The sequence below is a fragment of the Felis catus genome, chromosome X, assembly GCF_018350175.1.
Source record: "Felis catus isolate Fca126 chromosome X, F.catus_Fca126_mat1.0, whole genome shotgun sequence".
In the NCBI taxonomy this organism is placed as follows: domain Eukaryota; kingdom Metazoa; phylum Chordata; class Mammalia; order Carnivora; family Felidae; genus Felis; species Felis catus.
The window spans coordinates 10678078-10694773 of NC_058386.1; the positions used below are offsets into that span (position 1 = coordinate 10678078).

Below are 16696 nucleotides of genomic sequence, written 5' to 3' on the forward strand. Positions count from 1 at the left end.
TTTTTATGTCCAAAGTACAAACACGCACACAGTACATAAACATATATACTGTGTATCTGGGGTATTAATAAGATTTCACGGGGAGGCAATTAGGAAAAAAAAGTGTAAAAAGTCTTCTTGTGGGGGCAGGTGGATAAGAAATAAAAAGACTGAGCAATACTCATAAAAAAAAAAGATCTCTTAAGAGTCAAAAGTTTCTAAGACCCCAATGTAGTCTTGAGTAAACGGACCCTCGGAAAATGCACAGGAACTCACTTGTACTTCCTGTGGGAGAAGCCGGAAACTGGAGCCTCAGGGACAGGGAACAGTGTGGGGACCAGGCGGCCGGCCCTCAGAGGCCGCTTCCCTACGGTAGGGACCTCGGGTAATCTGCTTCCGAGCCTCAGTTCCTGACCACCTGAGTAAGTTGCCGTGAGGACGACATGCACTGATTACCACCAGGTGCCCGACGCAACCTGGCATTGAGGAAGTTTTCATAAAATGTTAGCTTTTCCTTTTTCTATTTCATCATCCTCTCCAGTTGTAAGATTTTTAAATGTCATTAATTTGGGGGGGGGGTTGGCAAAACATCTATCCCCTTCTTATTTGTAGCCCAATAAAGAATCGACCTTTTTATTTGAGAGAGAGAGAGAGAGAGAGAGAGAGAGAGAGAGAGAGAGAGAGGGAGAGAGAGAGAGAGAGGGGGAGAGAGAGAGAGAGGGAGAGAGAGAGAGAGGGAGAGAGAGAGAGAGGGAGAGAGAGAGAGAGAGGGAGGGAGAGAGAGAGAGAGGGAGGGAGGGAGAGAGAGAGAGAGGGAGAGAGAGAGAGGGAGAGAGAGGGGGAGAGAGGGGGAGAGAGAGGGGGAGAGAGAGGGGGAGAGAGGGGGAGAGGGAGAGGGAGAGAGAGAGAGAGAGGGAGGGAGGGAGGGAGGGAGGGGGAGAGGGCACACAGGTGTGCACATGAGCCGGGGAGGGACCGAAGGAGAGAGAGAGAATCCCAAGCAACCTCCACACCACAGAGGCAGTCCAAAAAGAATCATCACTCTTCGCAAAAACACAATAAAAAAAAAAAAAACAACACAACACCACCACACAGGGCCTATGGGAAGAATGGGGTTAGAGGCACGACACTCCCAAACCATCGGCGACACATATTAAAAACAAAGATAGAAACCCAGTAAAAATGGCAGGATCGTGTCACGCACGTTGGAGGGTTAGGAAATAGGACCAGAAGTATCTTACTTCACCGCGAATAGAGACCTGAAGTCTGCTGGTGGGGGAGGCGTCAGAGGGCTGCAGTGCAGGGGTGCAGGGAGGGGACCGGAAATGGGGGGGCTGCCACCCCGGGCGTGGGTGGTCGCGGCTCCCAAGGCACAGGGAGAGCCAGGGAGCTCACAGACGGACGTGTGTGCACGTGCGTGTTTTGTGTGTTCCAGCTCTGCGGGGGGCGGAAAGGTACTTCTCTGCCTTCACCTCGAGTCTCAGCAGGAGAAAACGTGCCCGGAAGCACCTGTGATATTCTGATTATCACTGTTCCCCGACGGATCAGTCTCACTGGAACACATTTGTGGTTTCAAAGCAGGAGTCCCGGCACAGCTGACTGTCCTTCTAAGACCGCTCAACCTCTCGATCTGGGCTCTTGTGCGAAAATAAGGGATCGTTCTTCTTAACTCGGGTTCAGCTCCATCTGAATTCAAAGATATTTTAATATCCATCAACTACACTCTGAAGCCTCCAGAGAAGCCTCGCCCGCTTTCTGTCTGACAGTGCTTCCAAGGAATAGCGTTCCGTACCCATCGCTGAGTTTCCAGAATTCAAGAACTCACAAAACGGACACAATGTGCTGAACGTGGGAGGCAGGCTGTGGAGAGGGTTCTAGACGCACCGACAGCGGTCTGCACCCAAACCCTTCTGGGACTCGCGACGGCCCTTCACCTCTCCGGCCCCCGTTATCCTGTCTCTAAGCTAAGGTTGCCTTGAGGCGCAGAGAATGTACGTCCTTCCAAGAGGTAAGGGGCACCGGATCAAAAACACCCTTTATTCTCCCGGCTTGGCACAAAATGGTCATTGGGAGGGCTATAAAAACGCAGAGGAAATACAAAATAAACACCGCAAACGCCGAGACAGTTTATAGACACAGTTAAGACGTGGAGGAAAGCAGCAACTCGTACCGGCCGAGAGAGAATTTCATTTCCTCCCGCCAGGTTTTACTAGCTTTTGTCTCCCTGGCTTCTTGGGTTACAGTCCAGAATGTCCCACTTCCTGGTCTAAAAAGAAGATTCAATCTCCTGAGCCTACCAAAATTACTCTTGCTCAATCCATCGCTGCTGCCATGGCCTTTGAGGGAGCTTCGGAGCACGTGACGTGTTTCCACGCTTCCCCGGCCCTGCCAGGAGCAAGGACCTCTTGTTCCCAAAGTCCAGCCAGACACGCAGGGTCAACGCCACAAAACCCAGAGATTTTTGCTGGCTTGCTTGCTTGCTTGGGGGACTCCACATTCAAATCACATTCAAAGAGCAGAGAACAGGCACTTGTAACCTGAAGACGGGCACAGAGCACAAGAACTCGGCTGTGAACTCCACGAATTCTTAGTATGGCCCTCTACTCAACAGATTACTGACACTCAGACCCCAGCAAGGTTTCCCAACCGAGAAAGAGATGCTTTGAAGGCCAAGGCCCGCCTACTGCTTTTATCTACCGTGACAAATGAATTCGACGGCCTCTGATTTTAAGTTTTATTTCGAAAAACGAATGAAGCGTCACACAGAAGCAAAAAGTGACGCAGTGTGAACTTCTAGCGTCACGACTCCTCATTTGTCGGTCTGAGTTCAAAGTTCCCCTATGATCATTAGGCTGAAAGCGGAAGCCGAAAATCAGTTGACTTTGTACCAGGAACCCTGCAGCACAATCTTCTGTAACTCTGATCATTCACCATAGAAATACAAATAGGATCCTCCTTCCCTCCCTATTTTCCCATAGGATCATATTTAATAAGGTCTTTCTTTATTCCTTTCTGAGAACAGGCACCTTCAAAAAACAAGGAGGCAGTACTTCAGGCCTAAATACATAAATGTTTCCCCTCAATTTATTATTAAAGGGGGGAGTGCCTGAGTGGCTTGGTCAGTTAAGCATCCGACTTCGGCTCAGGTCACGATCTCACGATCTATGGGTTCGAGACCCCTGTCAGACTGTGCTGACAGCTGGGATCCCGGAGCCTGCTTCGGATTCTGTGTTTCCCTCTCTCTCCACCCTTCCCCTCACTTGCACTCTATCTCTCTCTCCCTCCCTCTCTCTATCAAAATAAATAACCAAAAAAAAAAAAAAAGGAAAGAAAAGAAAAGAAGCTCCCACCTAAGAGCTGCCCCAAAGCTAGCAGAAAATCAGGAAGGAGAGCAGAAGGACCTCAGGCTTCTGTCTCCCACCCTAGTCAGGGCTCCTGACACACACCTACACGCCAAGGCGAATCCAACCACAGAGAGGTCTCTTTCTATGCACACAGCCGCCACCATCCCAAAGACAACTACTGGTGCCCTTCCCCCCCGCCGCCGCAAGCAAACGAGCAACGATACCACAGGGTGAACTGCACAAGGCTCACGTGACCCAGTCGCACAAAGAAAGTACAAAGGGTGAGGCTCCACTGAGACGGAAGGAGGCTCAAGCGAAGGCACCTAGTTGGATATGAATCGATATGTCCATAGTTGGACTCTACCAGGTGATCCTAGAACCATCCCAGGACTCTCTGGGGCTGCACAGTAGTTCCCAGAAACGACCACCGAGCAACCGGTTACGGGCATCGGGGTCAAAGCTTCGCCAAGGGCACGTCATCAAGGAAGCACCGAACAGGACAGACTTGCTCTCTTTGCGTTCTTTGCCGTGGCCCCTCTGTCCACGGGGTCCTCTTCTGGCCCATCCCCGTCCATGGGGGCCCTGCGAGGCGAGAGCCCCTTGCCACCAGGCCCCGGACATCCCTATCCCTTGGTCTTCCACCTAGGATTTCGTGGCCTCTCTGCGGGTCATGGGGCCAGCCCGACTCCAAGCTGGGCGAACGCTACCCGCCAGTTATGCAACGTCAGCCACGCACCAGGCGCCACGCTGGGCACTCTTCTTAGAGTCAGTGTATCATTTACTGTTCACGACAGCTGTCAGCCAAGTACAAGCCCGATTACGACACGGAAACTGAAGCTCGGAAACATAAATACAGCCATTTGCCCAAAGCAGGCAGTGAGCAGAGTCGAAATGTGAGCGTCTGACCCCTAGGCTTGCGTGCATTGTCATGTTGTCACGCGGGTCCCCGGGTCTTTCCTGGTACAGGGCCAGGCTCCAGGCAGCGGGTCGCTGGGGAAGGCACAAGGTCCCCATCATCTAACTGCACGTTACTCTGGGTAGGGTTCCCCAGGGGCTGGGAAAAGTGGTTCCATCCCAAAAGGTCTCACAGACCCAGTGGGTTTCAGAGGCGACTGTCCCACTCGGGCCGAGGCACGAACAGAAACTAACAAATACAACACGACCGCAAGGCGGAGCCAGATGTGAGTGTCTGTGTCTGGTACCGGGTAGCAGAGCCCGCTGGGGGTGAAGGCCGGGTGGGGCCGTGGATGTGGGAAGAACGAGGCATCACGGGCAGAGCAGGAGACGAGCGCCCCCCAGTGGCTCGGAGCAGAGGGGCAGAATCACTTGACAAGTGCGGTTCCCTCCCAGACAAGGTGGCAGCAGGATGGAGCTTCTGTCCCCCAGCCCCCCACCCCCGGGCCATCAACTCAACCGTCACGACACCTGCTCAGAATACTGCGTTTACTGCATGAATCGAATCAGAGCGTTTGGAAGAAAACAAATTAAACTGAAGTACGGCTATCAAAATTTAAAAAGCTGAAATATGTACAGAATATGTGTAATCACCTAACACAGAACTGTACAGACACGTAGACTATGTCTGTTCTTGACTCACGCCGGGGAGGGCGTTAACGTGCAACTGCAAAGTAGTGATGACCCTGACAACATGTTGAGATCTCTGCCACAACTACAATGGGATATGAACAGATCTGTGATTTCTATTAATACCAAAGTCACAGGAACTGCTGAAGTCGCCGTGATTTGTTGTCCACGTTCATAAGAACGCAAACGCTAAGCCTTCGTTGGAGGCTACTGAAGATACGGATTTATTTTTTCTACCCCAAACCCTTCTGAGTTCTGTCCCCAGGAACCCCTTGGAAGTGTGTGGAGCCCTTCAGAAGCCCTAGCTTTGGACCAGGGGTCGGCAAGCTCTAGCACGAAGGCCAAATCTGGCTTGCTGCCTCGTCTTGTAAATAAAGTTTTATTGGCACAGAGTCACCCCCGTAGGTTTCCACATTGCCTAGGGCTGCTTTGGCACTACAATGGCACTGGTGAGTAGCTGTGACCGACATTCTATCTGGCTCTTTCCAGAAACAGTTTGCTGATCGCTGTGTTAGACTCTGCAAGCTGGAAATTCCCTAAACGTGTGGCACCGGCCACAGCTGAGGCCTGGTACTCTGGGGGTGCCGGGGGCAGGGGCAAAGTTTCCAAGCAGATCCTTAGGCTTGACCGGGCGAGGACCTAAAGCCTCACCCGTCCTCACGGCCTCTAGATCTCTCTCGAAACTTAAGACAGCAGCTCAATGAGCAAGAAGCTCGTCTCTGGGCCTGACACAGAGTGAGGCCAGAAGAGGCTTCCTGTAGCCGGGCCTGCTTCTGCCTTCGAGAAAAGTCAAACCGTGTCTTGCTACGGGGATGTGCTATGGCCTTTAGAAGACCACATCATCCTGTACTCAAAGGTGGCTCTATTGAGAGTTTCTTTTAGTTCTTTCGAGCTTCGTAGAGGCTCAGTGGCTGCCGTGGAATACCTCCTAAATACTAAGAGAAAACTGCCTTCCAGAGCGGGCTCCCTTGGAAAACGCAGAACTCGCGCGTGGTACCAAGAAATGCGAGGATATAAATACGGCACGCGCCGAAGCCGTGTGTACAAGGGGGAAAGGAGCGTCTCCCAGAAAGACCTGTCTAGGCCAGCTAGCCATTCTGAGTCCCTCCGTGTGGCCCCAAATAATCCCGATTTTCCCCACCAGCCACGTATGCAACTTGCAATCACCGGAGTGTCTTGGAAGCAGATCAAGCTGGCCGGCCGCCTTCCCCGTTTCCCCAGCTCTGCCCCGTGTGTGCCCGTCACCCTGCTGTCCTAAGCCACGAGACCCCTAATGAGCCTCGGACAGGAGGAGATCTGGCCGCAGCCAGCTCTGTCCTCCGCTCTCTCGAGACAAGGGGACAGGACGAGGCAGGACAAAGCGGACCTCTGAATTCATCTCGCCCTCACACGACACTCGGCGATTCTGAAGGGAGACGAGGGCGGTGTGGACCCAAGGGTCCCCTCTCGGGTTCACGGATCCATTCGTCTACCAGCTTCGCGCACGTACTTCATTTCGTCTCTCGGCAAATAAAGAACATCTAGAAACCTTCAAAAACTTCGGGGCGATCGAATGCAAAGCGAGGGCTTCCTCTTTTGATAATTCGAGCCGCTGCTGCGGCAGCACTGTTTTTCCTCACCAGCCCCCCCCCACCCCCTTTCACCGGGTTTTCTCTCCAGCAGCTGCTTTTGTTTTTTGTTCGAGGGCCTCCTCCCACTTGCCCTCCCCTAACTTGTTACAAAGTTGGGAACCGGGGGTGGGGGGTGAGGGGGGGATGCCGAAGTACAAAGCGGCGCTTGTTAAAAATTTGAGTAAATCTGGGCTAATAGCCAAATTTAATTCTAAAGACCCATTTTGGAGGCTCAGGACTAAAATGGAACCTAGCATAGGTCTGGCTGTTTCTAGGACACCATGTCCCCATTGCGGGGGGAGGGGGGAGAGCGGGGCAAGAGCTCAGTCTGATTCTGCGGGCCACCATGGTTTGAAGATGTGATACACACTAAAAACCAGCCAGTTTCCATAGAGCTAAGCTATAGCGATTTTTCATTTGAAAGGACACTTTTTGATCACACGAGATTTTAAACACAATCACAGAATTCTTATATTTTCCCAACCACACCCAACTAGACCCCACCTTCCTAGAAATGGAGCCAACCTAGCGTTTTTAGGGGGTTTGTTTCGTCGAAGAAATGCCCAACCTCATGTCATTCACAGTTTGGGATTAAATCCATTAGAAATCTAATACTTCAAGAACAGAGCAGCTGTGGGGCTAGAAAAATCACCATCCAGGTTCATAAACGCTTTTCTAGGATCACGTGACTCCCCAAACTGATTGCACAGAACAATTTTAAAAAAGCGAACCTCAACAGATCATTCGCTTATCAGTAAGTTCTGTGGTAGTTCTGGAAAAGAGGCTCTTTTGGGTTTTAGAGTCATCCTCAGGAAGATTCTGGAACAATGGTCATAAAAGTAACATTGCTAACCTGAAAATGATCCGACTGCACTTAAATTCTAGGGAATAAATGTACCGAACAGTCCGTAGACTTTTTTTGCCTCCTTGTCTATGAGTTCTACAACCCACTTGCAGATTAATTAGGACATAAAGCTAATTGTTTATCTTTTCATGCTCCATCAGCTCTTAAGAGGTCACAAGAGCCCCGTGTGGGATAGTATCAAAGTGGCAGCTGATGTTTATCGGGCACCTACCATGTCCAACCGCAGTGCCTGGCACATGGCTTAGATCTTCTCACTGGGTCTCCACGACAACCCTGGAGAGGTTTTATGGGTGTGGACACCGTGGCGGGGTGAAGCTGGGTAGCTTCCTTGTGAGGGGCACTACTGGGATTTAAATCCAGGTTGGTATGGCCTGAAAAATGACTCTAAACCATTTAGATTCAAATCCGGGTTTGCCTTTTTTTTTTTTTTGTAAGTTTATTTATTTTGAAAGATAGATGGGGTGGGGAAAGACGTTCTGGGCAGAGAAAAAGAGGGAGAGAGAATCCCAAGCAGGCTCTGTGCGGTCTCTGCACGGGGCTCAAACCCATGAATGGCGAGATCATGACCTGAGCCGAAATCAAGAGTCGGACGCTTAATTGACTGGGCCGCCCAGGCGCCCTGGTTTATTTAACTTTAAAATGGACTATTAGGGGCTCCTGGGTGGCTCAGTCCATTAAGGGTCCAACTTTGGTTCGGGTCATGATCTCATGGCTCCTGGGTTTGAGTCCTGCATCGGGCTCTGTGCAGACAGCTTGGAGCCTGCTTCGGATTTGTGTGTGTGTGTGTGTGTGTGTGTGTGTGTGTGTGTGTGTGTGTGTGTGTGTGTGTCAAATAAATTAACATTAAAAGATAAAAATAGGGGCGCCTGGGTGGCTCAGTCGGTTAAGCGGCCGACTTCGGCTCAGGTCACGATCTCGCGGTCCGTGAGTTCGAGCCCCGCGTCGGGCTCTGTGCTGACGGCTCAGAGCCTGGAGCCTGTTTCAGATTCTGTGTCTCCCTCTCTCTGACCCTCCCCCATTCATGCTGTCTCTCTCTGTCTCAAAAATAAATAAACGTTAAAAAAAATTAAAAAAAAAAGATAAAAATAAAATGGACTATTAAACACTGCATGTCCTCTTGAAAGTTAGCACGAAAAACTGGCCTCAAAAAATACCTATTAGAGTTCATTTCCAGGGGACCCTCTCAAGTCATGATTTTTAGCCTATTCGTTTTTACTTTACGTCCAATTTTAACAGCTTGATTATCTGCTTTATCAACCACTATGAGAGGCAGAACTCTGAGAATGGGGAGAAGGCGGCACTGAGCGAACAAATGAGATTGGAGAGAGAAAATGATGAAAACTATGCATAGAAAGCACAGCTATTGGAAGCCATCAAAGATACTTACAAAAATCGATGAGACTCCACTGATGCTCCCTTAACCAAATGACCAGAGTAAGTACCACCAGCAACGAAACATTCTGACATCACATGTCCTCTGACTGAATACACGGCGACGTCTTGTGGTATTTTTTTCTCGAAGGGCAGAACCTCAGTCTAATCACGAGAAAACGTCAGACAAACCCAAACTGAGGGGCGTGCTCTCTGACCAGTACACTCCAAAAGAGTACAGGCCAGGAAAGACCAGGAGAAACTGAGGCACCGTCACAAATTAGAGGAGACTAAAGAGAGGTCACCGCTAAATGCCACGTGGGATCCCAAAGTGGATCTGCAACAGAAACAAGGTATCCGAGGAGAAACTGGTAGCTGTAGTTAGCAGTATTGTGCCAATGTAGTTTCCTGGTTTTGATAATCCTTCTCCCGCTATGTACACTATTATCGGATGGGGGGGGAGGAGCTTGGTGAATGGAATACAGGAACTTTGTACTCCTTTTATGACGTCTAAAATTTTCTCAAATTTTCAACGGACCAAATTTGGTTCCCTATACGTATGGAAAATATATCTTAGAGATCTCTGCTCCTGAAATATTTACAACTAAAACATCCTGGTTCTTGGGGCGCCTGGGTGGCTCAGTTGGTTGAGTGTCCGACTTCGGCTCAGGTCATGATCTTGCAATTTGTGAGTTCGAGCCCTGCTTCGGGCTCTGTGCAGACAGCTCAGAGCCTGGAGCCTGCTTGGTTGGGATTCTGTGTCTCCCGCTCTTTCTGCCCCTCCCCTGCTCACGCTCGGTCTCTCTCAAAAACAAACATTAAAAAATAAATGAAAAGGACTTCCCATTTACTGAGCAGACAGTTTGCATACGAACGTGTGTTGGAAAATAAACCTCATTCCCATTTAACAAGGCGGTACCACTTGGGCAATACCTTTTTTAAACAAACTTTTTATCTTAAAACGGTTGTAGGTACAGAGAGTTATCCAGGAGATAGTACAGAGAACTCCCCTATACCCCGCACCCAGTTTTCCCTAGCATTAACGTCTTAGATTAGCATGGTGTATTTGTCCCGATGAATAACAAGCCTACCGGGGTTTCTGCGGCAGCTGCCCCCGCTGGCTCTCCGGGCCGACTCATTACATGGATGACCATGAACATCAACTTGGTGCTAATCGTGTCTTTCTTGAGCACCTGCTATGGGCCAGGCACTGCACTCGCAGTCTACATACATCATTCCAGTTAATTCTCACAATAATGGAACTGGGTAGGGGCCTCTTATTAGTCTTTCTACATGCTGGAGAGACTGAAGCCCAGCAAAGCTAAGGGACTGCTCCAGATCACCCAGGAGGAAACGGTGGAACAGGAGTCAAGCAAGGACTTTTTTTTTTTTTAACACTTATTTTTAAGGGTGGGGAGGGGCAGAGAGAGGGGGAACAGAGGATCTGAAGTGGGCTCTGTGCTGACAGCAAACAGCCCGATGCGGGACTCGAACTCATGAACCACCCCGAGATCACGACCTGGGCCGAAGTCAGACTCACTCAGACTTAACGGACTGAGCCACCCAGGAGCCCCGGGACTGGCCGGTTTCTAAATACATACTCCTAACGGCTGCGGCTGTCAGCAACTGAAACCTATCCCCGCTGTTCATCCAGGCTTCCCATGTCCTATACGCGTTCCCCTCATGTGTAGTAACTAAAATGCTTCAAATTTCTTCCTCTTTGACTTCCCCTTAGGCTCACCCATCCTTCCCTCTCACTTGTCAGTAACACCTGTGGCACCTGTCACCTAACGTTTACCTTCTCCTTCTAGCCTAACCCCACTGTCCGAGGATCTGATCTGTGTCACTGATAAAAATGAGAAACTGGACAGGACCCTGTGAACATCCATCCAGGCTGCCGTGGCTCCTTAACTAGCAACGTCTGGGCCACACTGCAAAAAATGTCCACCGCATCTCACCAGGTAGAGGCTGGCCCAGTGGTTCTCAACCCCGGCTGCACATTAGAATCACCAGTGGAGCTTTAAAAAGTCCCTATATCCGGGGAGCACTCCAGAAAATTACATCAGCATCTCTAGGGTAGGATATAGGCATCAGTGTTTTTACAGTTCCACGATCTAAGAAACATAAATATCACTGAAAGATGCTCCCAGCGTTTCTCAGTACTGACATGAAGCTCATTAATTTAAGAAGAACCAAGCGTACAGCTAAAATATCAGAGAACAAAACCTGAGATGCCTTTCTAAGTCATTTATTTTCCAAAGGGGCTCAATTTATGCAGGACAACATAATCATCAAGAAGCTACAATGTGGTATATTTATATTCATGTAGAGCAACATGTTGCAAGGAGGTTAAAAAACCAAACCACCATAAAACGGAAAACATCATTTATTAAAAAAAAAATTTTTTTTTTTAGGTTTATTATTCGGGGCAAGGGGGAAGGGAGAGAAAGAGAGAAAGGGGGAGGGGCAGAGAGCAGGGGAGAGAGAGAACCCCAAGCAGGCTCCACATTGTCAGGGCAGAGCCTGACGTGGGACTCGAACTCATGAACCACGAGACCATGACCTGAAATCGAGAGTTGGGTGCCTAACCGACTGAGCCACCCAGGTGCCCCCCTTATGATTTTCTTAACCTTTTCTTTTCTCTAGTTTAAGAATAAGTATGTAATACATCTAACATGCAAAATGTGTGCTAATCGACTGTTCGTAAGGCTTCTGAGCTTATTAGTAGTAAGCTATTAGTAGTGGTGTTTGGGGGGAATCAAAAGTTATACACAGGGGGAACTGGCTGGCTCAGTCAGTAGAGCGTGCAAGTCTTGATCTTGGGGTCATGAGTTCCAGCCCTACTTTGGGCATAGTGTTTACTTAAAACAACAGTTATACACAGACTTTTGACTGAGTTGGGGGTCAACACCCCTAGCCCCCACACTGTTCAAGGGTCAACTCTAATAATAATAATAATAATAATAATAATAATAATAATAATAATAATAATGGCTTAAACACTGAGTGTTTTCTATGGGCCAGGCATTGTTCTCTGCACTTTATATACATACAGCCATTTAGTACTCAATCTCACAAAAACTTTTGTCCCTTGTTTCAGAGTAGAGCATCAACGCTCTTGTAGGTAACTGGTATTTAAATCCAGCAGTCTGACTCCAGAGTTCACTCTCTAACCATAGAACGACATTATGACAGGAGATCCTCACGTTATTAGTTTTATAATATACATGAGCACACAGGAGCGGTTGGTGTATCGACACATCGACAGAGGCCTGGAGTGGTCCAGAGAGAAGATCACAGAACTCTGAAGGGCTCAAATCAGAACGGAATCCTCTCGGGGCCCCTGGGTGGCCCGGTCAGTTAAGCGTCAGACTCTTGATTTCAGCTCAGGTCGTGATCTCGCAGTCGTGGGATTGAGCCCCGTGTCAGGCTCCGTGCTGACAGCAAGGAGCCTGCTTGGGATTCTCTCTTTCTCTCTCTCTCTGCCCCTCCTCCACCCGTGCTCACGTGCTCTCTCAAAATAAAGAAATAAACTTAAAAAACAAAAACGTGTGGCTGCTGAGCATTTTAAATGTAGCTAATGTGGCTAAAGAACTGAATTTAATTTAATTTAAACTAATTCAAATGGAAATAGCTAGTGACTATCATATTGGAAACACCGCTAGAGAGGCCACGGAAGGTCTCTGGGTTTTGCCTTTCACAATTACTTTTCAAACCACATTCACTTCCAGGCTCGGCTTCCACACTCATTTAACAGCTCATCAGCCCGGCTCGAGCTCTATTGAAATAAAAGGCCACCGAGGGGTTTACACAAGCATGAGCTGCCTGAGCGCTCTGGGTATTTGCCTGGCAAAACCACCACAGCAGGCTTGGCTATAAACTAGACAGCGTGACTCACACGATGGAGTCAAGTCAAGGAAAATATTTCCCGAAGAAAAGCCATTTCCTTGCAAGTTGAGGATGTAGCTGGTTTCCAAGGAGCCGGAAAAGGTGTCAAGGTGAGGTGAGTGGCCTGCCTGAAACACGGCCCCAAATTATGAAATTGAAAACATCATCACCCCAAGCCCCCCCCCCACCCCCTGGTCGTCACACAGTCACAGTCTTAATCGCTATCAAATCCAAGGATAAAACCCAAAATATTGACTGAAGACTTCTAAAATTGAATTCTCGCCGGCACCGCTCTCCCCGAAAGAAAACAGGACGATTTCTCTGCGGTTTCTCTCTAGTGCAGAGGGCAAGGTAATGCTGAACCAACAAAAGCCTTCACTGTTGCACCGGTCCAAACACTTTTTACACAGAATGCTTTATTAGCCTCTAAACTCCAGTTGCAGAAACCAAGTTGAGCCCCAAATCACCTAACCTCCTCCATGACTTCCGTTCCTTCCGATTGAGGTTTCGAAGAATATGTGTACACAGGACAATTAAGCAGCAGACGGGAACGAAATGCTTTCAAAGCCGTCCTTTTCACAGACACAACTGGAAGAAGGGGTGTATCCTTGCATATTTGGAAAACAACGTAATTAGAATCATCTAAATGGGGAAGCCAATAATGTGAGGGAAAAAGACAGGACTGAAGACAATCAGAGACAGAATTCTGCTGTCACCAGTGGAAGGAGGAAGCACTTCTAGACACGGTCACTTCCTGTTGTGCGTGCCACCAACATAGCCGTTGCCTTTTTTTCCCCACTTTGACAATGTTTATCCATTTTTTTTAATGTTTGTTTATTTTTGAGACAGAGACAGAGCATGAACAGGGGAGGGTCACAGAGAGAGGGAGACACAGAATCTGAAACAGGCTCCAGGCTCTGAGCTGTCAGCACAGAGCCCGACGCGGGGCTCGAACTCACGGACCGTGAGATCGTGACCTGAGCTGAAGTCGGACACTTAACCGACCGAGCCACCCAGGCGCCCGATGTGTTTATCCATTTTTGAGAGACAGAGACAGAGTGTGAATGGGGGAAGGGCAGAGAGAGAGGGAGACACAGAATCCCAAGCAGGCTCCAGGATCTGAGCCATCAGCACAGAGTCCGATGTGGGGCTCGAACTCGTGAACTACGAGATCATGACCTGAGCCAAAGACAGATGCTCAACCCACTGAGCCACCCAGGCGCCCCTAGCCATTGCTTTTGATGCTCGGTGCTCCTTGGGTTATTTAAAAATGGCTTGCCCATATGCTTACTGTCAGAGGGCGACTGAAACTTCCCACTTTCACCTATTTATTTTCTTTCTACATCATGGCCTGAAGCAAACTCCATATGGGATCAGCAAAATTATTGAATCCGTCTTATTATATTAGTGTGAGAAAAATATAGTGTATATCTTACTTTTATTTAGATAAAAGGTATTAAATATCTATAATATAAAGTTGAAGCGCCGAAAGCTATATGCTTAGAATTAACAAGCAGGGAGATGCTTGGGGCGCCTGGCTGGCACAGTCAGAGAAGCATGAGACTCGATCTCAGAGTTGTGAGTTTGAACCCCACATTGGGTGTAGACGTTGCTTAAAAATAAAATCTTAAAAAACAAATGCATACGTACATACATATATATATACACGTATGTACGTATATATCTATGTATATGTAGAGAGACACTATTACCTTAAATAAAAACTAGAAGACAATCCCAAGACAGACCAATCCTTCTGTTCTCTCTAGACCGTTACACCTGATCTTGAAGTAGGGTTCGGCCTGAGTGCTGCATGTTACTTTAAAATAGCCTAATTTGGGGCGCCTGGGTGGCTGAAAAGCATCTAACTTCGGCTCGGGTCACAACCTCGCGGTTCATCAGTCTGGGCCCCCGCGTTGGACTCTGTTGACAGCTCACAGACGGGAGCCTGCTTTGGATTCTGTGTCTCCCTCTGTCTCTGCTCAAAAATAAACATTAAAAAAAAAATTAAAACCAAAAGCAGGGGGTGAGCCAACCATCTAACATATTGTTCAAATGTTAATCAACATTTCAGTATCTTCTTGTTCTATCTCGTTTACAGTCTGAATTTTGGAGCATTTCTCCACTATGGATATAGCAATCTAGTTATAACATCAGCTACATGGATTTTTTCATGTCACATTTGTAATTTTAATACGAAACCTGGATTACAAGTGTATCATTATTCTGAAAAAAAAATTATTCTAACGTCTAAGACTTGTAAAAATCTGAAAGTTTACACGCTTTCGCCAATTTTACTTCTCTTTTTAATACGTATGGCAGACGCTATTTCCTGTTTTCTAATATCTACTGCCCTCCTTTTCGGCAGTTAACTGTATTCTTAGCTAGCTACCCAGCAAGAGAGTACATTCCCCACCATCGCTTGCAGTTAGGTGTGGTCATGCGACCAAGTTCTGACCTTTGGGATAGGAGAAGTGACACAAGTGCCATCCCCAGAATGGCCTTCAAGAGCCTGCCCACTCTTTTCTTCTTCCCATTAGCAGGAAGGTGAAGGTGATGGCAGGAGCTGCAGCAGCCATCTTGGACCATGAAAAGGAAGCCAAGTCTTAAGTACTGACATAACAATGAGACAGATAGAGCCTAGACCTCTGAATCCTTTTTGGAGGAGGGCCGCCATACCAGCTGGCACTTGTACATCAGAGGGATGAAAACTTCTGGACCGTGGAAGTGATTATTAACATTTTGGGGGGGTTCTGTTATAGTAGATAAACCTATATCACGGCTAATTAGTAGGTACCAACGGTGGTACCAAAGTATCTTCATGGGATCCCCAAAATGGCAGTCTTCCAGCTGGTCACTCGCCTTGCTCGTCGGAAATGGCCCAATCAGCCGTGACCGCTTTTCAAAAATCTAACCCATCGTCAAAAGTGTGTTACCATCGAGACCATCACAACAAATGGGCAACAGATTTCCCTATTCCCTTTCCTGCCCTCGCAGAAGAAAGTGAGCAGGAGAAATGGCATTCTCCATACCTACCCCCCACCCCAGTCGAAGGTCCCTTGTGGTTATAAGCACCAACACCCAAGAAACAAAATCAACCATACCCTTAAATGACACTGACTGTACCGCCTGCCTCAAGAAGAGGTGAGGAACACAGACACTGAGCCAGACACGGGCCTTGCCACTTCCCGGCTCTGTGATCTCAGTGGTGACCCGCACACACCAAAGACTCAGTGAAGGTTTTATGTGTGCATGTTGCAGGGCAGCAAATTCTGCCAACCCAAGACATGCCTCTTTGACATATTATTTTAGGCTGCTTATTTCCAAGCAACAGCAAACGCAGGAGAAGCTCTGACGAGTGAGAAGTTAGCCTTTTGTAAGGGACATTTACAGGTAGAAGGGAAATCTCCATCTGGAAGGGCGTCTCCCCTCACCTACTGGGAGGAGGGGGCAGGGCTCTAAATCTCTAGAAACTCTAACCAATGGAGAAGGCCAGGCCGAAATCTGCACAACAACCCTACCCTTGTTTACGGTGCTTTTCCTGGTAACTGGAAACTGGTTCCCCACCCCCAACATCTTGTGTCTTTGGCTGAAGATGGGTTGTAAGGCAGTGGCTTCGGCCATTCCGGGTCTCTCCCTTGTATACAGGAGGTGCACGGGATATTCGACGTCTGTCTCATTTTCTCCTGTTAATCTGTTCCGTGTCAATTTTCTTCTTAGACCAGCCCTAAGTGGCTCAAAGGGTAGGAGAAAACCTCGCCCAAGCTTATTCTCCAGCATTTGTAGTTACAACTAATGATTAAGTGCATCCTGCTCCTTCAACTCTGAAAGGCCCAGCAGGATTTTCAGCTGCACTGGCCCAAACCCAAGAGGGGGATGGGACATGTGGGTATGGAGCAGGAAGAGGGCCTAAGGCAGCAGTCTCTGGACCTGCCTCGTGAGCCTCTGAACTCTAATTTTATTTTCTTGCTGACCAAGGGAGCTTATTCGAGCCAGCCAGCCAAAAAAAAAAAAAAAAAAAAAAAAAAAAAGATGTAACATAGAAACACAAACAC

General features: G+C 48.3%; 1 protein-coding gene across 2 annotated transcripts in view; it reads right to left on the minus strand.

Moving 5' to 3' along the window:
* The window catches only part of GPM6B (glycoprotein M6B), a 149836-nt gene that overhangs the window by 112478 nt on the left and 20662 nt on the right, over positions 1–16696 (minus strand). The gene's annotated exons all lie outside the window — the stretch shown is intronic.